This window comes from Cephus cinctus, unplaced genomic scaffold, assembly GCF_000341935.2.
Source record: "Cephus cinctus unplaced genomic scaffold, Ccin1 Ccin1_scaffold1474, whole genome shotgun sequence".
Lineage (NCBI taxonomy): Eukaryota > Metazoa > Arthropoda > Insecta > Hymenoptera > Cephidae > Cephus > Cephus cinctus.
Window position 1 is genome coordinate 397,874 of NW_014333837.1, and position 25,444 is coordinate 423,317.

Sequence of the window (25,444 nt, forward strand, 5' to 3'; positions counted from 1 at the left end):
GGATGTTAGAAGGCGATGGAGGAGGAGCGAGAGAGGGACGTGTGGGTTATCAGTTCTGGGAGAAGGGCTGAAAGGGGCAAAGGGATGTAAATGAGGTGGAGAAGGTTGGGAACTTCGGGAAGAGCTCTGAAGAAGGTCGAGCTGTGCTGTACCGAAGGAGGGTGGGTCGGGTTACCAGAGCAGGGATAACTCAGGAACTGGAAGAGGGTCCCTTCTGGTAGGTACATTGCTGAGGGCTACGATGCCGGTGCCTGGGCATGGGCACTGTAATGGCACGAGGAAAGAGCAGTGCTTCGAATTGAGAGGGTCGCGTCGCGCAACGCGAGATTCCGTGTAGAGTCAGTGTATAAGGCAGGGCTAAGTGAAAGCATGATAGATTCATCTGTATTCCGCAAGGTGAAATCTTGAGATTATCTCTGGCTGGGGTGCACGTGACGAACCCACCGAAGATTTACCTCGAAACTCTCGACACCTAAACTTTCAAGAGACAGTTACTAGAGTGCGAAGTGAAACAGGACTAGGGGTTGATTTTTTAATTTTTCAAGTCCCACCCTTAACTTCTGAATCTTTGCCCTCGCTGCTGTTTCATAACCCTTGTATATATGTATATATATATAGGATACGTGCTCTCCTCCCCATAAATACGAAATTCACCCTTTTGCCCCTGTGTTCACGTACCTATACGCACCTCCAGGCACAACTGGCTAAGGGTTGTAAATTACGTATAACGCGTGCTAAGGGATTAATCTAGGCACGTGACCGAAATAATTGTCTCACAATAAAACCCCTGACCACCTAAACTCATAGGCACTACTCTCTTATTGTTTAGAGTATTTGGTATCCGGATTACGTATAATCTCTTTCTTGACATTTATAATTAGGACCTACTCCTTCATATTTGTGTGTCGTACATCTACTGACCTTATTAATTGACTTTATGCTCCCTTGAAAATAACTTCTAATCGGAGCCATGTCGTAGTCGAGTCGGTCATTTCCAAGGAGAAAAGTGCCGTTGCAAGTGGCAACCCTGCCTCACTACCCTTCTGATAGTCATTGCATTCCCTCGGCAATAGTGGAGGCCGTCCAGGGTGGGTTTGTTCTTTCAGAATGGATAGCCCTCTTAATTTTTCCAATAATGGCCCTCGCGGAGCAAAGGATCGGCTGTTTATCAAGACCGGAATCGGCCGACCGCAATCCTCGTTCTCGGACACGAGCTTCTTGTACCTTGAACCTCTTTCCCAGGAGGAAGAGATCAGTAGCCAGGAAAAGGATAAAACTAATAATCGCACAAAGCAAAAATAGATAGACCTGCTTCCTTTATAGTAAATCTATATATGGCATATACTACATATATAAGCATTGACCGGTCCTCTGCATTTGACCTATAACTTCACGTATCCTCAGCTACGTTCAGATAGCAAATCGAACCATCCTGCATTTAACCATGTAACAGAGTACAGTCCCTATCCTACCTAACATACAGTAGCCAGCAAAATCAACTTAACCACAAGAGGAAACGGTCCGACGGATTTGAAATTGGTAACGAGCCTTAATGTTACGTTACGTTATCACGCATAATGCTCTCAGTAGATGCTACACCAGAGAAGCTGGCCAGATGAGATCGGAGAAGATTTAACGCTTACGTTATCATTAGCACAGCATCTAGCAATAGATTTAATCTGAAACTTCACTCGGCATCCACATCCATATACGTGATAATGTAAACGTATATATAAAAGCTATCTATATATACATATATATATACACATATACGGTGGCAAGTAATAATCCTCTTACAACATTGTGACTTCATTAGGCATTCAGCATTTAGGCTTGTGTCTGAGTGGGTACTGGGATAACCACCCAGGGTAATGGGAAAGGGTAAGATCAGGGAGTAAATGATATAAGCAGCTTAGTCTAGGACATAATGTATAGTTTATTATATAGTCTATAGTATACTATGATGACGTATATCCGAGACGAACTCCATCCCCCTTTACCACGTGAACATGAAACTAGTCTCAAACTCCTCGAGTTTCTCTGTTTGTCTACGCACTAGCCACTAACGCCCATATATACGTATCATTGCATAATTAATGCAAGGGTGGCACTTTGCTGTAGGGGTTGATTTCGACGTACCTACCTATCACCAGGGGTTGGTACTATGTTGCTAGTGGCTATTCGCAAAGGGCCGTACCGTAATACCTCCTTCTGATTCGTCCTGTGCAAACGATCAAGACTTCGTCCCAAATATCCGACCCCATCCCCTATTTCCTAATTGACTCGTAGAAAATATATTTCGGGACCCTCTTTAAATCTTTCCCGACTGTCTATCCCCTCGTTATGTTTGATTTGATAAGTACCAAGCCACAGGCTGATAGTTCAAAGGAGCCGGTACAAGCTACGTTATACTGTGGTTTGTTGCTTTAGCATTAACCATGCAAACGAAATGTGTTTGCGATATCGTTTGAAACTGTCTGTCAGATTGGCAACTTGTGTCAATCGATTAGATATTTCCGTTTCCATCAAGGATCGAATGAAGATCGTCAGCTTTATCTTCCCTGTTGGTTATTATCGATTTTGGCACCTTCCGCGACCCAGACGTATCTAAATAGACTGTGATAATAAAAATTGACACAGCTTCCCCCAAACTGAAAGATATAGTGGTTTCTCCTTTGTTTATGCGCAAACTCAATTAAAGTCGTAGGATTTGTAACAGATTGTTAAATCGGAATTTACTTATTGAGTAAATATGTAATTTTTTTATAGTTAAAAAAAGAGGTCCACCAATTGATATTAACTTAATTCAGGGAAACTCAAACCTGTCATATTTTCGTGTACTATGCAAATTTTAGTTACTATAGGTATAGTACCATGGACTGGTACACGTAACAAGAGATATACGCGTATACTCGATTCATTGAAACTACAGCGCGCGAGCAGTCGTTCTGTACATGGGCGGGGGTACCAACTGCCGTTGGAACGTTAAGACTCAAATTAAATATTGTATCAGCGGTTTCGAATTACTTTGTGCTCGGTCTGGCAATTGCTTTAAATGTGTTTCCCTTTCGACTTTCCTAATTGTAAGTGGTTTTAGTATATCAGCGCGTATTTCCGGTATCTGTGAAAGTGGTCCTATACAGAAAGAATTTTTCGTTATTTTTTCCTATGTAATTCACGATAAAATTTACCGTAGAAAGCAGTAATCGTGGGATATCGTTACCATTTCAATACTTATTGCTTGTAACACGCGATATTTTTATTGGCTGAAAGTAAATATTACAGTGCCCACGGTAAATATTGTTATTCGCAATTTTCACTGCGTTACAGGGTAAAATTTACCTCGCTCAATGTAAAATTTTTTTTTCTTTTTTTCACTAAAAAGAAATCTGACTGATACAACCAAAAACTAATTGATATTTTCACACCATTGCGAAACGTTGTAACGTATTTTCTTAACTTGACAAAGATAGCGAAAATCCGAGGACTGACCTACGTCACCTTCGGCCATGCATCCGTATGCCAGTTGGGCACCACGTTCTTACTCGGCTCAGGGGGTTCCTTTCCTACCCTTAACCATATCAAAAACCACGTCACAACGTATAGTGCTATTTAGAAGCAGTGCATTGACGGAAGTTAGCTCATCTATTCGATCTCTACACTAGAATCATATTCGGACTGTTCAATAAATCTACATTTATTAACAAGTTGAATGCCACGCTTGTTTTACATAGCGTGTCAGTATGACCAACATGACTTCTTATTATGTGTTACATATTATAGTGAAATACTATTTACATCCTGCAAGTTAAAGTGTGTATGGCGCATTTATCTTACTGAGGATCGCCGGTGACCCCCGTGGCATTCAACCTGTTCACCTAAATTATACTTTTCGAATACTTCTTTCTAATTCTCCGCACGTATATGAAAGAATAATTCAATCAAATAAATATAAATTAAACAAGAATTTATTAGGCCAACTTAAAAAAAAAATTAAAAAGGTAAACAGCAACAAGGTGAAAGCTACAGTTTTACACTACGTATTATTAAGTTTCGAAATTTTTACCGTACACTTCAGTAAAAGCTGACGTGTCATGCTTACTTTTTAATATATTTTCGTGAGTTGCTATTAAATATATGTATAGGTAATATGTTATAAAATACCATGATGTCCCGTGATTACCGTGAGTTTAATGGTAATTTTTAATGAAAAATTCTCTCCGTACCTATAAGTAATTTGCACGATCCGTATATACGCGAAAGCTAACCTAGAAATGTCTTTCTTTTAATATTGTTCGTGACCGCTATTTTTTTCGACTTCTATTGGAGACATCCGTTTTCTTCTCTTTTTTTTTTTCGTACGAGCATTATTGCGCCAGAGCCTGCATACGTGTGTACGAAGTCGGTGGCGAAGCCAAGAACAATATTGCCAATATCGGAGTGCGTTACGTTTCCGGATTTTTCCTCTCCACTCACAACCATCCAAACCAGTGGTAACTTACCTAAACCCAAACACTTGAAAACAGGAGGCGCACGCGATACTATGAAAAATAATATATAATATTTTCGCTGAAAAATTTGTGCCGTTCGACAACTTCTCCAGGTTAACATTAAACCAATGTAAACTTTCAATAGGCAACGGATAAGAAATATTTTGCTGATTATACATATATTCTTCAAATTTTTTTCACTGCGCGTTCTTGTGATATAATGACTATCGAAATATACACTGGAAAGTACTATTATTCGAACTTGGTAAAAATTTTGGTTGAAGTCTATTATTTTCACGTCAATTTAGTAATAAGTCTTCATTGTGTGATGAGTAAATTTCAATAATGTAAATTGTAATACGTAAGTGTATTGTTGATGGATCGATTTACAATTGGCTGAAACGAAAAACAGATCAATGTGATAGCGCATTGGGAATACGTGATGGATCTATCTACAGGGTGTATTATATACATTGAGGGTGACTATGGACGTTAAAAGTTCGATGGAGGGAGGAGATACATAAAGCACGCAAATAGAGGATAGATAGGCTAGTGTTACACTGTATATTTAGCATATAGGTATCTGCTACACAGCTATACTATAACGTTACGGAAATTTGCGCGGTCGCTGAAGGATGGCGAGCAGTTTCGTTAATCCAAATTATGCACGCTGCGTCGGGAGCAGCTGGTGCGATATATTGATTCGGATGGGCCTGGCTAAAATTTATCGTAAAGCTCTTTTATTTGGTAGTTTTACTGGGTTTTACCCAAGGCTACCTGATAGATATTTAATGACGCGCGGCAGCGAGCCTTTTTGCGGTTGGTTTTATCGATCGTCGATATATCGATTTTACGTGAAGTCACTTGCATTTTTTTCGTACCAGGTCACGTTAACGCGTATGCGGTTTGAGGTCTTTTTTTTTTAAATCCTCACTAAATATCATAGGTGCGAGCATTATTAGCTTTCATATAATATGAAGAACGAAATTCACGTACCGTGTGTCTCTATCGAATTTTGATTGCCTACGTACACATGCTTTTCACGCCATGTAAAATGATATAACGGCACGTAACCTCGATAATAATTAAATGCTTTGAAAATTATATGACTTTATATACGTCTACATACATTGGTGCATAACGAATAGTTATAGATTATGGGTGCAAAGGTTGAAAATAGGTGAAGACAGCATTTATCCAATCTTGATAGCCACAAAGCAGTCGTTAAAGATGCTAATTCTGGGTTACCGGCAGAGAAAATGATATATAAAAAAAAGAAAAAGAGTGAGAGAGAGAGAGAGAGAGAGAGAGAGAGAGAGAGAGAGAGAGAGAGAGAGAGAGAGAGAAAGTGTAAAAGGATGCCATTAAAGCCCAGTATACGAGACGCTCCCGACGTTCAGAAACGTTTCAGGCTCTTTGCACAAAGCGATGTTAAAACGTGGAAATCTACGTGAAAAATGACAGCTTAATTCTATGGCGAAACTCGAATATTTTTCACTAGCTCTTCTCTGGAATAGTCTACGAAGCAGTGAAATATGTACGGTCGAGCTCTCGACCTGCGCGCGGGTTTAGTTCCTCTACTGGCCCTCATTATAACAGTAATGCAACGTGGCGTACGGGTACGTTAGTAATGCACGTGAACTCCAGTTTATATTACGTTGTAGTGTATTATTTTTGTGAATACACTGTAGAGAGTTTTGCTCACCATGAGAAATCTTACCAACGAGTCTGCTTTTTGCAATACTGAAAATTGGACAATACGTAAGGCGCAATGTGTTTCAGTTAACGATCGGAGTACGTTATTGCCTCATGGGAACGTCGCGACGTCCTACGTCGCGAATTAACCAATCGCGATACTCGAGACGTCTTAGAAACCAACAGCTCGGGACGATATGAATAATTTATGAGAATAATGGATTCTCATTCATTCGTCCCGAAGCGACATGAAACGTTAAAGCTGGCACTACGAAATCCGAAACAGTCCAACGGCGACGTTGCGTCTTCTATCACGCATGTGATTTGATCGATGATAGCTAATATTACTCCCCGTTGTCGCAATGATATTATAATGTAGGTGCATGGATCACGAACACCCGGTGAACAATCATGGAACGTGATACGAGGGCGTGTTCGTATATGTGGACACAGCTATATATTTGGCTATGTTGAGAAGGTTAAAAAGAGGTAGTAGTAGCGGTGTGCGGAGGGTGATGGGTTTAAAATTCCGTTCAAAAAGGATAAAACGCTCAACATGCAAATCGCATTTCAGACTATCCATTTTGTTAATACAAATATGTAAATGTATCCCGGGTGGACTTTGTTTACCGCATTTATATCTTCAAAGCCGTTAGAAAAATCGTTAAATAATCCTGACGTTGCTTTATCAACGAAAATACGATGATTCGCCTAAATCTGTATAACCTTTCATCAGTACTCTATCGAGTAATTATTTGGCCGATAAAAATATATCAGCTATCTCCCTGCCATTTAAAAGTTACTTTCGCTCAATTATATCGAGTGAAGAGAAAGTTTGAAAATTTTTCTTTTTTTTTTTTATATATTTCTTATTTACGCATCGCGCGCGACCAACTCTGTAACGATTTCTGATAACTTTGCACTCACGACTTTCATACCCTCTTTACCCTCTTCTCCTGGAACTTTTATAACCCCGCGATATCCGCACAGTTTAGACGTCTCTCTCTCTCTCTCTCTCTCTCTCTCTCTCTCTCTCTCTCTCTCTCTCGCACGAAAAGTTGCCAAGATTGAGTATAAGAGAAGAGACTTTCTTGCTCGACACGCTCGAAAGTACACTTGTTATTGTGCTCGCGCCTGGCGAATAGTATTGAAATGGCGTGGCACGCCTCGAACTTCGCAGATGGATTTACTATCCAGGGCGCAACCCGCTTTATCGAATCGCGCGGCAGGAACTTTTCATAGAAGTCGCCAAGGCTTCATTTTCGCGCCAGGTGAAATTTCCGGTAACTCCTTTCACGTAAAGGTGAAATTATTTAAATTCATGAAAATCGTAGACCATCGGTATAACAAAGCACTACCTACATCATAAAATTCTTAACGAAGTTTTCATATATAAGCAACGTAAGAAAAATACATATATATAAAATCCACGGGAATTTTATTAAACAAGTATTCAAGTTTTCATAACCACTTGATGTTCCTTTAAAAATTCTCAGGATGTCTAACCCACTTTAGAATTAGCAGTAAAGAACTTATACGAATTTCGCCCAAAACTGTTCACATTCGGTGGATAAACTCTATAGGTCCTCATACTAAATTACACGTAAGCTCCGTCTCGTGAGATCCACCATCTAGCGTGAACTTCCAATCCTGACTATATAGGACCAGTTACTGGCACATATCCCTCGTTGGGAACATAGAGCAATAAATAAAGTAAGAAAGGAAGAAACAGTAAACAACTTCGTGTGACACCGAGAAGCCTCGAGTCAAACCCTCAAGGCCTCTTTATGATTTTCACCGAGCGTCGCAACGCTGACGACTATTTCCGTCCACGGATTTTGCCAGCTACTGGATGGACTATAAACCGGGTCACATCACTCATCTTCTCAGCATCCTTCCACGCCGCAGTCGCCGTACCTTCTCACATAGGTCCATAGGTACATGCCAGTGCAGTTCTGCTACGGCCGCTACTGCACTGGTATGTACTCGTCATCGTAACGTAATCGCATACGTTACGTGCGCCTCGGGTACGTGAGTCTTAAGACACGTGGCTTGGTGAATGATAAGACGACTCTTCGGCATTCCGGCCGAATATCCAGACTCCCAGAATGATGCAAAGCACCACGTACAGTTGGCACGTATCTTTCTTCGCTCTTCGTCTTCTTCGTGTAGTCGTCGTATTTCTTTCTCTGTCTTTTACTTTTATCATATCCCCACTGACAACCGCGGCAAAGGTGATTTTTATCATGAAAAATATCACGTAGTCGCCATCGTGAATTTTGGTCGCTATATACATACGTATATCTATTCCCATATGTATATGCACAGAGGGAAAGAGATTAAATTCGTACAACATGTGAGGGATGGTTGTTTCGGTTACTTGGTACTCAGTTCCTTACTGTAGCAGGGTCGAAAGGGTTTACTAGTATAGAATTGGGATAGAGGGCTGTTAATGGAATTAATATGGTCATTAGCGTGGCCTAACTGAGACTCCAGGATTATTAATTAACTGTCACTAAATTCGTAACGCTTACGGATATTGGGATCTTGTACCATGTTCCGGTTTTAGTCGAGACTACGCAGACTTGTATGTCGATATTAATAGGGTCTCGGTGGTGGCAATCGTGGACGTGGAAAAGGGAGTAGTTTCAAGTTGGCAGAACTGCCAGTTGGAAGTTTGATGCTTGGTAGGTTACGTGATATTCAATGAAAACTTAAGTGCGATCGATTCTCGGAACTTAGACGTTACTGTATACTGTATATCGCACTTTTGCATTGTTGATGCATTGAAATGCAAGGCATTTAAAATGCACTGGATTAAAAAAATAACCTAAAAATATATCAATTAAAAATGTTCCGTCATTCATTATTAATCTAATTAGACCCTTGATTTACATTTTCGAGTATTTGTAACATCGATAAATTCAGTATTGGGTACTACGATTAATTATAAAATCACCAAATATTGGATAATCAAATTTTATAGATAATGTTCACGAACTGTGCACAAATAAAACCTAATTCGTCCTTGACATTGTTCTATGACTCTTGATTTTGCTAAGAGTACAGAACCCTTTTACGGCTATATGGACTTTCTCAATATGTCTCCTTTATCTTTTCATATCAATACACAACCCCTTATGAGTCCAATTAACTTGAATAATATTATTCGAGCTTGAAATTCGCGCTAAATGCTGAGTCAACAGCAACGGGGTTTTGCCCTTTAACCTTGAAAACTGCCTGCCTTGTGGAAACGCCCGAACAGTTAAAGGTATTACGAAGTGATTTTAAGCACTGTTCTTTATTTCCATTGATCCCTTAGTGCCAATACGAGAAAGCGTTATCGAGTATCGAGCAAAGTTTATTTAAGAGCTTTGTACATAGATTCCTCACTTTAATACTTCGCGTTTCTAGTACAGTCGGTAAAGTAGCTCGTCGATCTCATCGGGTTTTTCAGATGGAAGAAGTTGGCGTTTTCAAACACAAGCTTACCCATCACTTAGGCGTCTACGTTATGGCCAAGTTTTGGGCAAATAGACAAGGAAGTGTTAGGAGGTCAAAGTTCAGAATATGCCGTCCCATGAGAGAATCCAAGAGCCGTTAAGACGATCCTTCGTAAGTGGGCAGTTTCGGGTACGTAACCGTCTGCGGGGTCAGCATAACTCTGGTCACTTTAGTATACTCGCAGGGCTCTGAAGCGTTGCCATTATCGGTCACCAAGGTACCATTTCCGGACGGTGATGATAAGTACGTAAGTCAGGTTCCTTATGAGAACAATGATCCAAAGCAGGGACCATGTCTTGAGAATGCAGGAAACCAAATTCGAGGCCTGACGGCTAGACGCAAATCCAAATTTACCTAACGACAACCATTGCGTAGAACCTTGTTACTTAGATCGTCCGGCAGTTCCCTCTAAACCATCGGGCCTGTGACTAGGGGGTTGTGATAATTTAAATTTGACGTAAAAAGGCGTGGCTCAATGGTACCATATATGTATACTGGATGCTTATATCTACCCAACAGCCTGTGTACGTCTTATGTACTTCATCTAGTGCGCTTTCAAAAGAAATTTGTTAATTCGAGGTTAAGGGTTAATATTGGATGACCTGATACATTGCGAACGAGTTGCCTCCCTACATGACCAATAATTTATGTGTACTTTTGGTATGTAAATATGTGTATATACTATATAGCTTTTCTAAATTTGAAATGTCATTTTGATCTGTCTCTTAATTATTTCTCGATATTCTTACAGCACAAAAAAAAGGAGCTAGCGTGTATATTTTTGTCTCGTCCTCAAATGACTCAAATGAAACCCGAGCACAAATTAATCTTCTAAAAGCATCCGCAACTTTTCTTGACGCCACCAGCTTGCTTTCTCTTTGTATACCTGTCTCTTGCTCGTGCTTAAGAACTTTCCCGTAAATTCTTGAAAGAGCTTCTCTTCGACGATGGTGGCAACTTTGACACGAGCATCGCTTGAGAACCCCAGACGAAAATAGGGGTTAGGGGTGTGGAGGCAGAAGAAAACCAGGTACAAGGAAATAGCGAATCCCTATTATAGGAAGTGCGTACTCTTGCCTGCTCCGATGACTTTGTAATATACATCTACTACTTCGCTAGTAGGAATTATCAATAGGAACATCCTTAGACGTAATCGTCCAGAGCTACCGCATATGACTTGGTTTTATATTTTATGTTGCAAAGTATAATAGTTGAGTCATCCGATATTAAACATTATTCTGTAATCAATAATGAAATATATTTTTGGTCATATCCATAGGAAAGTCTTTTGACAAGATGAAAGGAAATAGAAATGGAAATAAAAATAGAACAGTCAGCATTCTTTAACTTTTTACACTTTTCTTGCAACGTGTACGCATCCAGCAAATTCTGCAGCGAGTCAGGTCGAGCTTCAAGTTCGATCTCCGATGTGATTCAATTTGCTCTGTGCTTTCTGATAGACACGATGGAAATATGCTGCGAATTCGAAATATTCTAGACTATGTAAAAAGGAAATTTAACAATGTTGAAATGTACAATTGAAAAACAAAAAATACTCAAAGAATGTATTAAAGCTTCCTCCGGCATCTACCCACCGTCTGCATAAATATGTACGTCTGCGCGGTTCTTAAGGAAATTCTCTAATAATAAGTAAGAACAGAAAAATCATAGAAAATCAATATAAGCTAGAAAAGTATAATAAATAAGATTTTTGCTTCGTGGATATACAAAGTTTTGAAGCTACCAATATTCTGAAGAAACTCGATTTGTGTTAATTTTAAAAATTATAATCTACACGGATACAATTTTTCGTTAATTCTTCCTATAAAATTCACGAGAAAATTTGTCGTAGAAACCAGTAATCGTGGGACATCGTTACCATTTCATTACTTATTGCTTACAACATACGATACTTTGAGTTGCTACAAATAAATTGTACTGTGCACACGGTAAATATTTTTACTTGCAATTTTTACTGCGTTTCACAATGTTACAATGATTTCTGTCGTTGACTTCAAAGGTATGAAAAGTAGAAAAAGCTATACTTTTACACTAAATATTTTTAAGTTTCAAAAATTTTACCTTACTTTTTAGGATATGGTTTCGTGAATTTTTCTTAAATATATAGGTAATACGTTATGAAATGCCATGATGTCCCGTGGTTACCGTGAGTTTCCCGATAATTTTTAATGAAAAATCCTCTCCGTGTAGATTACATACAGGGAGTTAATTATCACAGTGAAATATTTTTGACACTAACAAATCATAATTTGACCATAAGAAACAATTCTACCCTTGCGATACTCTCAATAAGCATTTGGTCGTACGCACGGGGTAAATAATCATGAAGCTTATGTATAAGGTTTAAGTTAACGCTTGGTTAGTTTGTACCCATCCGGCTGGAGCAAACTAAATTTAATATCACGTAGATTACATTCCCCTGGATTATTTTGGTATGTACAGGAAGAGGAAAAGGGTTGGTTATGTCCGGCAATGCCTCGTGTCAGCAGGATGTGGCGTCTCTGGACCGGAATACACAGGTTTAAGAACACTGTTTGTATTACGGTTATCCCTGAACCATACGCGGGTCTTCGCATTGTAAATATTGGTCTGAGAAAATCTGTTTGGCGGAATACCATCGTCGAAATTAATTTCGGAAGATTATGTCAATCAATGTATTATACAGACATTGAGCAGATGAGTGAGTGACGTGACTTTCCTAGAATATATTATCATACTTAAAAGAAGTACCGTAGGAAGAAGGCCATACCGAAAGGACTCAGTGAAAAATAAGTTCATTCTGCGATTGAAGACGAGTTTCGTGAAATAGGGAGAAAATATTTTAGCTGAAATAACAAAAATGTGAGTGGAATTCGTACCAATTTTTTTTTCGGTTTCGTGGAGTTCGACCCACCACATTTCAGTCGCTCATGTTCAACGCTATTCAAAATTTTTTTGTTTCGCAAAATTTTTTATTCTTCTCCCTTCGCTACTTCACTTCTGTAAAATAATCAGATTTTATTCAAGCAGGCTAACGATATCTTTATCAGATTTTTCTTGGATTCCTTATTCATAACAAAATCTTTCGAAAATTCACGATTTTACTATATTCCTCAAGTCGCTTACATAAGTGCAGAAGATTTCTGTTTTGTCGTAAACAAATATCGAGGTCTGATACGATTCTGAATGAAGCAGTGAAAAGGACGGAGCTGATAAATGTTCAAAGGATATCAAAGCCCTCTATTGTAACAGTTAAATGAGACCTTATTTTGATTGATAACAATTAAATCATTTGAATGAGTACCTATTCGATTTGTACAATAGGTGATGAATCCTCGAGGGATTTACGTTTGACAAACAGATATAGTAGGCGTCATCGAGTAAAAGCGACTTTTACATATTTACTCAATATCTCTCTCTTTCTCTCTCCCTTCCCCCATCACCCTCTCTCTCTCTCTCTCTCTCTCTCTCTCTTTCTATCACCCTCAAGCGGATGCGATATTTTCTTTCGACAGAAATTGTAGATACGCTGTGACGCGCAGCACCCGCGATGTTCTATCCTATCGATACATAAATCACTAGCGCGTTGCTCATGCCGGTAGAAATTCAGTTGCTCGGTCCATGAAATAAACGGAAAAATTCACTGGCACTGGTCAAACCGCAGAACTCTGACGCTATAAAGTATCGAGTACCTAGCTCTCTCGTACAAGAGCGGAAGGTGAATATCAGGAGAGAGAGAGAGAGAGAGAGAGAGAGAGAGAGAGAGAGAGAGAGAGAGAGAGAGAGAGCTAGAGTGGTGTTGCGGCCGAGGGAGAGGGGGTGGTCCCAGGGTGTCGGCAACAGCTGTGAAATGTTTATGAAGGCCCGACTAATTTATCACACTCACACAGAGTTACCACGCGTGCTGACTTTATCACACTTGCGCCATGCTTATACACGAGGGAGAGGAATCGATACGCCGCTGAACGGAAACAATGCGATGCGTATAAATCCGAGGAAAAAGACCAGCCGACCGAGCCAGTCGACAGGAAACTAACGCGTGAAGATAGCCCTGGTCGTTCAGCACGTACGAATCGCTTGCCGAGTTCAGCAAACGCTTTAATCGTTCATTCTTGAACGTCACTTCGATTCACCCCACCCGTCAGATTCTCTAGGACCTGAACTCAATTCCCAATTTGACGTCACTATTTCATTTTTCCATGACCAGGATGGGAAGATGGAGAAAAACGTTACACGTATACAGATATTTAGATTTGTATCATCGATACTGACCTTGAATGATCTTCAACGACTTTGACCCCTCAATCTTTTTTATGTGGCTTGAGGTGCTCCACAAGATGGTTGAAAAAAAAATGTACCATTCAATTTGAAAAAGTGAAGGTGACCTTCACTGTGCGTCAACGCCTCGATCGAAATAAAAAAAATTGGTCGCATTTGGTGGCCCCCTCCACACCGTACAACTTTTGTTTGAAACATTTTGTTGTTACATCGATAATTACCGAGTTATTTCGGGTGGCAGAGATAAAAGAAACACCCTGTACATACGCACACATGCTTGAAAATATATAGAAAATATCCAAGGCTTTTATAGCCACGACATCTACCCGTTAATCCAGTAATGCTATCCATGTATATATATATATATATATATATATTTATGTGTCCAGGATCGCCCTCGAAGGCACAAACGTGTCCGGGTACGGGAACGCATAGTACGACAGCAGCGCACGTCCTGCGGCTACGAAGACGACGAGGACGAGTCCCTCGGGTCGAGTTTACTCCGGATTAAAATGTTCGAGTTGCCACGATAAACCGAGAATAAGCAGGTTTGAGCTAGTTGCTGTGGTAACGCGTGGAAACAGCTTCCTTTACTGCCATTTTGTTCGCTTTCAAAACGAAAAAAACGTATTTCGTACTTGTCAATCGGAAAATTATGATTCCTGATTCTTTAAAAATTTCCTTGTTATTTCAATACTCGACGAAGATTACGAATTTTCTCTACCTCGTGTTTGTTTGTGCGCATCCAACGTGCGTGAAACGGAAAAACAAAATCCCGGGGATTATTGCTTCGTTTTGAACGTTCGTCGAAGACATTTGTTCTTTTCCCACAAGTATCAAGGGATAGCGCGAAGAGCGACAAGGGACTAGAACAATAGGGCTGGTTCCGCGGGTTACGTATACGCATACGTTGATCCGAATGCATTTAGGAAGGTCAGTCCAGCTCGTCGACGGAGTTTTAACCCCAGAGTGAGCTCTGGGTTTACATGGAAAACAAGGGAAGATGAAGGTACAAAAAAACTACGTGGACCTTCCGCCGGTAGAGCTCGTCGGATCCGTCGGGGAGATAACGGCAGCGGATTTAAACTCGAAGAGTATGAGAACTCATGGTGGTTAAACGTGAGTCGTGCATTCATCTGCTATATCGTAAATATGACTGCTAATAGAATAAGAGATCAAAGGGGAAGCACAGTGATCATCGAACTTCTGTAAGATGGTGCTGCCGTGTGTTATAGCCAACCGTGAAACACGTGTGACGTGCTTGGCAATACTTTTTCATGCTGCCGCAGACAGTAGGACTATTGTACGATCAGGCGCTTCAGTAGTGCTCGATGGCATATTATGCTGGGGCGAAAATTGTTCATTTTTACTATTCGTATTTGAGCTTAGAATTTATATTAAACATTCAAGACTCAGCCTAGTGGACCAGTAATCGCAGCTGCTGAAGGAATTATGCAAAACAATGCAACTGTCAGGTATCCATGCTAACTAAAAATGGATTATGAAGAATGAGCATCACTAACAACGACCCGCATACGTTGGGACTAGAGTGACGTCACATACTACTACTACACGGAGAGAATTTTTCATTAAGAATTAACGTGAAACTCACGGTAACGACGGGACATCATGGCATTTCATAACATATTACGTATATGTATGTTTAAGAACAATTCACGAAACCATCCTAAAAAGTAAGCACGATACGTCAGCTTTTACTGAAGTGTACGGTAAAGTTTTGCAAACTTGAAAATATGTAGTTTAAAAGTATAGCTTTTACCTTGTTGAATTTAAAAAGTCATCTAAAATAGCCGAATTGTCTCGTGCGCTAAATTCAATTTTACGGTGGAGTGCACTGCACTTTTACATACCTTCGAAGTCAACCACAAAAAACATTGAAATTCTGAAACGCAGTAAAAATTGCAAGTAACAATATTTATCGTGTGCACTGTAACATTTATTTGTAGCCACTCAAAATATCGTATGTTATAAGCAATAAGTAATGAATGGGTAAAGATGTCCCACGGTTGCTGGTTTCGACGCTAAATTTTATCGTCAATTTCATAGGAAAAATTAACGAAAAATTCTCTCCGTGTAGCGTTCGCTGCGACAAAAAGCTTAAGTTCCAGGCAAGGAAAGTCTCCCGATTGGCAGCTCGATCTATTCGCATCTAAAAATCTTTCTATCGGCTTCATATTGAGTGTTAGCAGTGATATTCTGTATTTCCGATAGATATCTTTCAGTCTCCGTGTAGCCCTTTTTTCTGTTTTTTTTTGTCTACACTTTTGTTTCATAGTATGATGAGTGACAAGACAATCACGATCGGGAAAGGACATGGCGTCGACCATGACACGTTCACCAGGCTAGAAGTATACAAGTTTACTTCTTTTTCATTAATTTTCCAGAGAATGTCTGGCACTGCTGAGACTAAGACTTTACGAAAGGCTTTGATTGAGTGTGATACGTTTAGCGATAGTGCTTTCTGTGGTTTGATCTTCGAATGCGAACTTTCGTCACTTCGAGCACTTGTCCGTGTGTATGAATTACGCGCAGAGAAGTAAGTAGGCTGTAGAACATTCAGGACGGTAGGACTGTTTAATATGAAGCATCTTATAACGGTACCTAATAATAATATATTAACGTAATTTCATCTGCCAATCTTCTTTTTCACTCTTTACGTTCGTTATTATTATCAGTAATGCGGGATAAAATTGTCCAGACTTTGCCAGAATGCATGTAATCATTAAAGCTGCGAGCGATTCTCCCCATTAGGAGTTTGATGCTTCGTAAAGTAGATATTTGGACCAGTGATGTGAGAACGGTGGCTTAAAAGTTTATCCATCTCTCTTTCCCTCTCGTAGCTTGTTTAAGCACCTATGAGAAAAGTACGAGCTGTCGCTCTTATTCTGGTACGTATTATAGTATCTACCACGAGCACCTTCTCTGAAGGGAGGTAAATTGAAGTTCGCTTAAGCGCGGAAATTGAAAAATGAACGGGAACTTTTCGATGAATATGCAAATGTGCTTTAAGCCTCGCGATCTGCACATTTTTGAAAGGAATTGATACAGAGTGGCCTCGGTGACGTCATTACGAATGCAAAAGAGTTTCTCTGTACGTAGAGCCACTTAATCTCAAAGTCCATGAAATAATTATCATTAATAACCTACATCGATATCACTGTAGTATCGTCAATATTTCGTAAATTCATTATTCTCTTTTTTTTCTTCCTTCTCTTTCTCCATCCCAGAATACCGTTTATCCGAGGAGTTCTAAGTGCTCGCCAATTTTCACTGTTATATTCTATATATACGATTGTACGTGTAAGATAATATGATTACTCTGACAATTGACGTGGAATAAGAGGGCAGTGAAATAAACATTCGTTTCTTTTCGTGATCTAAATGTGAAAAAAGTTTATGGCGAATGATATTAGTAGACTCTTGTTCCTGTCACTGACTTATGTCATAATCCTCTTTGGCCTTTCTTTGCCGGATATCCTCTGGCTCTTATCCTCCAACCTATATCCCCTATTAGCTATCCTTCATCCCGTTCACTGAGGATATGGCCAGTCCCTCGACCTAGACATAGGAGAGAGATCCTCTTTGGTCGGGCTGGAACCGCAGAGCCAAGCAATTCGTCAAGCAATGTTCTCCACGCATTTTGGCCAGAGACCCGAGATTAAAGGTTAAGAATGTCATCGACAAGCCGCTGCGGGGGTGATCGCTTTTTACGTACGAAAATATAAAAGGGAGACATATGCAATTTCAAGTTTCACGTACGACTTAATGGGAATTTAATGCAAAGGATAGAAATAAAGAATTATGAAATAGAGCAACTTGAAATTGTATCGTTTTTACGCATGGGATGAATTCGTTAAGGGTTCATCCAATTTTTTCAGTCCCAAAAACAAGCATGCCCTCCATATTCTAGCCTGTCTTCTCCCAGCTGATATTGGCTACGCATGCCGATGGCATGAAACAAAAAATGTTAATTTTGTTGCAAACCAAGTTGGCTCGCCAATATTGCGTCGCTCTTTACGGTGAAATATTTAGCCAAGTTTCAGGCTTTTACGCGGCATAAAAGACAGTTGGGCATTCTATAAATAAGGCGTGACGCCTTAATATGGGGAGCATCGGGTTCCTAAAACGGATAATAAAGTGTCATTTATGTTGGACGCTCTGCTATTGCGAATGAACGAAAAGATCTGCTCTCCCTTCTGGATCTTGCGTGTATAACTTGGATGTTATCTATAAAATCGTTCCGTTAAATTTTAAAAAAGTCTCTTCGATTTTTACGCCGATAGGGATGTGGAACGGTGCCACTACGCTGAAGCATTTTCCAACCCTCAGACATTTCTCGATGGAGCGTACCGTAATCGCGTTATTCTTTCGACCGTGCCCTCTTTCTCTGGCTGCCATTTACATGCATAAGGGTGGCGGGTAACTGTAAAGTGGTACGTCAAAGTTAAACCAAAAACACGTGTTACCTTAAATCGTACACGATGTCAGATCGCCATTATAAAGAGTAAAAAAATCTCGTGGACCTAACAGACGGCAAAAAAGTACTGTAAGAACCGTTGAGGTACGGAAGGGTGGCTTTTTTTTGGCAATGATGACCGCGTTAGACCCTTAGCCTGAAGGGATGCACGAGAAAACTTTTGTTTCACCCAACTGTTTTAGTAGCTTAACTCGAGCGAATCACCCCAAATATATATTCGCAAGAGTAATCATACAAACCATTAACCACGATAAAGAAGGTCAAAGAAAAATACTTAACTCTTTCAGTCCTAAGAACTCATATACACATGCGTTCTGAGAAAATATCTCCTCGTCGCCTAAGAACTTGTGCTTGTGCTTCGTCAAGTATTTATGAAATTTTCATTTACTGAAACTTTCAGCTTATTCAGATAAATGCTCGCTTTATCGTAAAAAGTGGGCAGACTACGGATAAAGATTTTCTTCGCATAGCTCAGGGCTGAAAGGATTAAAGCCACAAAAATCATCCGTCAAACGAAATCCAAAAATGCTTTTTATCAGGGAGGCTTACGGCAAACCGTCCAATAAATTAGTCCCGTATGTTGAAGGGAGTAGCAATAATTACTCTGTTAACCATACCGCGAGTATTGCTCCGTAAATACCTGCCCTTAACTTTGACAGCATTTAAGCAACTTTCGCAAGTTCTCCTATTACTAAAACTCAGTAAATTGACAATAGGGATGGACCGTGAGTGTGTACTAGGATGTGATCGGAAAGGAAGGGTATATTACGACAAAAGTTATATAAAAGACTAAGCCGGCTCTAATGCAATAAAAATCACGAGAAATCGAAAACTAATCAAATTATTTATGATATCCCCATAAGATCTAAATCAAACTATTTATCGTCATATCTGAAAGCACCCTTTTACTTACCTTATTGATTTTCAATCGTTTACGAAGTACTGCAATCACGGCAAACACAACGAGAGTCTTGATGTTGTTTAATGGTTCAGTGGCACTTCTCGCGGAATTCTATGATTTTCTCTTCTTTTCTATTTCTTTTTTCTTTTTTTTTCCTTAACCTATCCAATACTTTCTTTTTTTCTCTTAGTGAGAACAGACCCGCGACGACAAGACGTATAGCTGTACTTTGTTGCGTGAATCGTATATGTCGTACACCGGGTGGTGCACTACGCTTTGTATTAGATTTATAATGTGACCGTTTCAGGGAGAAAGCGGTGAAAAGATACACGAAATGCGGCGCTGCGAACGAGGTAGACGGCACTGAAACAGAAAGACAGATCTACCAGTTAATCTGGGTTTGTATGATACTGTTCAAGGTTGTTTTTGAGGTTCTTTATAGGAGATGTTGAGATTTTTACGTCTGGGAGTAGAGGTTTTTGTATAGTTGAAAAAACGCGATTATAAGTAAGATTAATTCGAACGTCAGTAGAATGCGAATAATTTAATAAAAGAATAATAAATAAAATCTCAATTGATACAAAAATTGATGATTATGGGACAATGAATGAAGGATAAAAAATAGAGTTTTTGAGATACTGTAGTAGAATTATTATATCCATTGGTGTATGCATGAACAACATAAGGTTGCATACGTGTTAGAATTTCTTGGGAAGAAATAATACGTGGGTTCAAACAAGTAGTGAATTTTTTAATTCAGAAACAAAGGTCTGACACCTCTACGACCACCCTGTAGGGTTTCAAGTTCGCTCTCTCTTGCCTTCATTTCATCTTCGCCTCTCAAACTCAGTTCCCTCTCTTTATTCGTTGACGGTCCTTCGCCAATGTTTCTTTCTTTCGCGCCTTTCGCCGGTATCTTCTTACTTGCGACACCTTTCAACCTCGAACGTTGACGCGTGTCATTTTCATAGAAAAATAAAAAAGAAAAAAGAAAAAAGAAAGCAGAAGCTACATCGAAATTTTAAGGATGAAGAAAAAAAAAGCTTTGAGAAACTAAAGTAAAATTTTCCAGTAGATGCGCGAGCGGGGGTGGGTGTAAGGGAGTTTTTTAACCCTAAAAGATGAAAGTTTATAACGCATTTAGGTGAGAGCTATAAATAAAGAATTCATCCCTTAGAATTCGTCAGTTCTGCACTCATTAATTTAATATGCTCAACTGCTAGCTCCTTTTCTCGTTTTCATACTCATTCTTTAATACTCCCGCTTCCTTTACTTCTTTCACAAAAATCCGCATGTAAGCGGAGCTAACAAGAAGGTGCGTGGCAGCAGCCAAATTGAAGGCAAGGGCGTACCAGTGAGATACGGGGCAAAGAATTGAAGGGAGGGTACGGTTTCTGAATATTTCAGAATAGGGAGAGGGTGTTTTTCAAGGCGCCTCGGTAATTGGCGAGTTGAATCATTGATTAGCCAGAAGGCAGAGGCAGGCAGCCAAGCAACGAGGCAGCCAGACATCCTGGAAAGAAGGAAAGCTTAAACAAGGAGAGGAAGTAAGTAAAGTTGGTAAGGAACGCGTGGAGCTCATCTTCTGTGCCGGAGAGGGTAAAGCCTAATGTAGCCTAAGATATTACTTCGCCAGATTAAAACTCAACAAATGAGAGGAACGTCGAGCCATGTAATAATGTAGAAATTTAATTATATTCTGCCTTAACACTTTACAGGCCGCGCTCACGAGCGCACCGGAAATGATATTATCAAAAGTGCCGAACCGGCAGAGGCGCGGATGATTCCGCTTTATGAATTTGCATCGGGCAGCGGAAAAGAGTGCTCCTAAAAATTATATTAATCTCCGTGGGGCGTTCGGCCGACTGCTCCGATTGCCTCCGGTATGCCCGAGGCAAGCTGGACGCGTAAACGCGCGTGAAATTTGCCATTGCTTACTGCTCGCAGCTCATCCAGCTTTTTCCGGATACAACGCAGAACCGAATTCTTTTTCGCGGAGCCGAAAATGAAACGCGCCTCAGGGAAATTGGTATTCCGCAAGTACCAAGATCCCCCCAGGGCGCCCTTCGGGCTAACTTTGAAGAGGCGACAGTTAACATTTCCAAACGCAACTTTAAATTGCATTCGCGGCTTACACGTTCTCTGCATCACTGTCCTACTATTATCTTTCCTCCTTCTCTTCTCTCTCTCTCTCTCTCTCTCTCTCTCTCTCTCTCTCTCTCTCTCTCTCTCTCTCTCTTCTAACCTAATCTGACTTGATCGCCCACTGGCAAAAGTCTCCGTCCTCCGCTCACTCTCCACCGCACACTCTACCCTTACACAAGCGTCCCACAGCATCTTTCCTCTTTGTTTTCTTTAAGGTTTCCTCATGCGTCCTCCCACGCACCTTATGGCCTTGTCGGATCAGCAGAAACCTGTTGGAAAAACTGTTGAAAACTCACACGGGAGCTTCTTCGGCTGGCTGTGACGTCCAAACGAGTTCCTGCCAAGTTTGTCAAGGAACAGAAACTCTTGGCCGCTGAGTGAGTGCAGAGCAGACCTCTCTAATACTTTAACTGGTCACAGTGCGTATACCTATAGTATATTCTGTATAACTTTTATGCTCTATACTGTGATAGTGTCAAGTACCACGAAATAAAAGTTATCTCAGGAATAAACTTCTCCACATATTTTTACTCCTCGCTACAGCTCAGACATTGGAGACTGAGTAATCGCTTCGAGAGTCAAAGTTACTTGCTTCCCAAGGATAGATTATCTCTGAGCAAAGACCTATTTGTTCTTTCCGATTGTTTTCCTTTCCCTTGCAGTCTCCGAAGCTAAATCAATCACCGCTAACGAATTTCTTCCTGGCATCGATAGGTAACTTCCTTATTCTATCATTGAAAGGGGAAGTTATTCAATAGAGTTGAAGAATGATAGCCACGTGATTTTACCAACCCCGCCACAGAAACTTTATATTCTGCTGTCAATCGGAGGACATTTTTTCATAAAATCATCTTTCACACAATTAATCGCATCGAATTACATTGAAATTTATATACTTTCTGGTTCGACTGCTTTTCGCAATAAGTTTTGTTTTGCCTAGCGTAATGCCATATGCTCGCCCGTCAATATTCGCGGGATATCGAATTAAATTCCCCGCGAAGTAACAGAGGGGGGATGACTCGCAAAATATTTCAATAAATATCGGTTTGTCATGATTTAAGTGTCCTCTTACGAATTCTCATCTCAAACTGTGGGGAATGAGTCGACTTTTTTTCGCTCTCACTGTCTCTCTCTTTCCAAGGACTCCTCTCGCCATCCCAGCCCTCCACCCACCAGCCACCGACTGCTACTGAGCTTTTCGAAGCCTGCGCTTCTCTGGGCGTGATTCATGATTTATGATCCTGTCACTGTCTACACATCGGGACACTTCGAAAGCATCTGTGTTGCTTTTATCCTTCCTACAAAAGATGATACTATAACCTGAGTTAATTACTAGCTTCAGCATCTACGCCATAGAGATTGTCTCTGAATGTAAATATTCTATTTTTATTAAACGTAACTCTTAAATTTAGTCTCGTGATGCTGCGAAATTTGATCTCGGAGTGATACGATTTTATAAGATTATTCAAAACAATATATACATATATGTATGTATAATAATATGGCGCGAGAGATCGATTCTCCCTGCCAAAAGTTAATAACCAATTGGCTGTAGAATATCATTTATCAGTGAATAATTGAGAAAGAAATTCAAGAGTACTAAGTAATTAAGGTTATCTTTGTGAACTCGTAACTTTTTGATAATGTGCTATAGGAGATTCCTTGAAAAATAAAAGACGAAACTGCGGCGGTATAGCAATTAGAGAATTTCATGCGTGACTGGTTGAAAAGGATTGATTAAGAGAAGTTATTTTTTTTCCATCAATTATACAGCTTTGATCTCTTGAATCATTAGCTGGAGAAGTAATTAGCAAAATTATCAATGTGATCTATAGCAGAAGAATAAAGAGATTAAATAATTTTTTGGTTTCCTGGATTATTCTCTTTTTTTAAGTTATAGCATATTCCATGCATATTGGTATGGTTTCGTCCTCTCGAAAATTCACTGTGTTTTCTTCAATCTTATAAACGCTAGCGCGACAGCGTAATGTGAAATCTATGTTACGACTAAATGTGTCGACTGTCAAGTGTCAAATTAAGCAACGCCATCTGCCAAAGGTTGTATCGCGATGGTAATAGCACAGCAACGTAGCATGAATAATGCATAGGGCCGACTAATTTTATGGTAGCGACGATGTGCCAGTTAATCTAAAATTATTGCATGGAAAACTTGCGAGGAACTTATTGCACACAAATTCTCCAAAAGCGAAGTGAAACTTCGAAAATTTTCCATTAAATTCCAGCCGTGCTTTTCCGATCGTATATACAGCCTGATATCGTTCAAACGATCCGCTCAATGAAATTGAAAAACAAAAGCTGAATGGACCCAGTTGGAATCCTAGAAGTGAACATTCGTTCAGGAGATGCTCATACTTCCACCACTGCTTCTGCCCCTTTCTGTTTTAAAAGCACTACAGGTAGAATAACAGTGGATATTTAATGCCCAGGGCATAAGTGGCAAGTAAGTGCGCTCAAGTGATTGGATGGTAATGGAGAATAATTAAAGAGAATTCGAAGAGCAGAGGAAGAAGAAGAAGAGGATGAGCGAAATACAGTCGCAACGAAATGAAGTACCGACTGGAATATAATGACAGTAAAATCAATATGGAGTCTTCACCACTTTCATATAACTATAGGCATGCCACTTTTGCAAAGCTATAAAATAATCATTGAAATGATTATTTATTTACGGATTTTTAAAATTTACCACGGAACTTTATTGCATAAATTCATACTCCTTTAGAAGCAGGATAGAAATCAGTCTAGCTGGGAAAAGTTTTAACAATAACCAGAGACACTGCATCAAATTCTAAATAATTCAACTGCAATGCACGGAGAATCGTAAAAGCTGCAATTACCGTAGACTTCAGGCATTTACACTATTATATCATGGATTGGCGACTTAATACTCTTCCCAGTCTCATCTGACAAACGTCGTCACTTAGGCGTGAAAGTTACAACCGAGTTGTACTGTTATATTCTCCACTACTTGGATTCTCCACTACTTACTTCTGGCTTCAGCAAGCTAATTACTCTCAGTATCTCATTCAGAACCCAGCACTGAATAGGTATCTTAATATTACCCTTTCAAGAACACTTCAAGATGCACTTCCTTATTCGCAACTACCCCAGTCGCCAATTCACGCGAGATAAAAACAGATGTTCCTGAATGCAGAAACCGTAATATTTCATCAAAGATAAAGTTGTCATTTGGCAGTTAAGCATAAATTGCGTTACCAAAAAAAAAATATATATATATATGTCTTCGTATAAAAACGCACCTTGTCACAGGAAATGTGTAAATCCAGCTGTAGCAAATGGGCTATAGTTGCATCGAGCTCACTCGTAAAGAATTTTGAGGCTTTACCAAAAGCGAATATAAAAGAGACTAATACATACAAAAAACACAAAATGTAATGTCACTTGAATTGATTTTGTCACATGGCTTGGCCATTAACGTCGAACACTATTTATCATGGGGTCCATGGTAACGCACTATCGATTTTATACGGTGAAAGTGCTACTCGACGATTTCGCAAAACAATTTCCTGCGTTAACCTTTCCCTCTCTCTTTCTCAGTCTTTTGCTCTCTTTCTTTTTTTCCAGTCTGTATATTTGCATATTATATTTTATATTTAATAATTATATATATATATATATATTATGTGGCGCATTAAACTATACGTATGTGTGTATAGGTATCATGTTATCTTCCAAGTACTATCAGAACGAGCTGACAGAGAGACGAACGATTTTTCAAAGTTACGATTTCTGAATGGCGGCTAAAACGCGTGACAACCCTCTTAAACTGGTGCACGTAAATTCTCTCTCGACTTTTAGTGTATCTCCGGAGACTCGTAGAAGTGCAACTTTTGAATGGCTCGAGGAACATCCACAGGGAACTGCAGTTATCCCTCTACGCTGACCTCATTC

At 39.8% G+C, this 25,444-nt stretch overlaps 1 protein-coding gene across 24 annotated transcripts in view; it reads right to left on the reverse strand.

The window, feature by feature from the left end:
• LOC107273178 (CUGBP Elav-like family member 1-A) overlaps window positions 1-24,995 on the reverse strand; it is a 225,175-nt gene extending 200,180 nt beyond the window's left edge. For 17 of the 24 annotated variants that reach the window (XR_003061488.1, XR_003061486.1, XR_003061487.1 and 14 more), the window contains exons 1-2: window positions 24,793-24,995; window positions 19,379-19,729 (exon numbers count right to left, since the gene is read on the reverse strand). The gene's annotated coding sequence lies outside the window, so the exon portion shown is untranslated. The remainder of the gene's footprint in view (window positions 1-19,378; window positions 19,730-24,792) is intronic. The other 7 variants (XM_025090492.1, XM_025090487.1, XM_025090494.1 and 4 more) reach the window with 1 other exon arrangement.
• Between the last annotated feature and the right edge of the window lie 449 nt (window positions 24,996-25,444).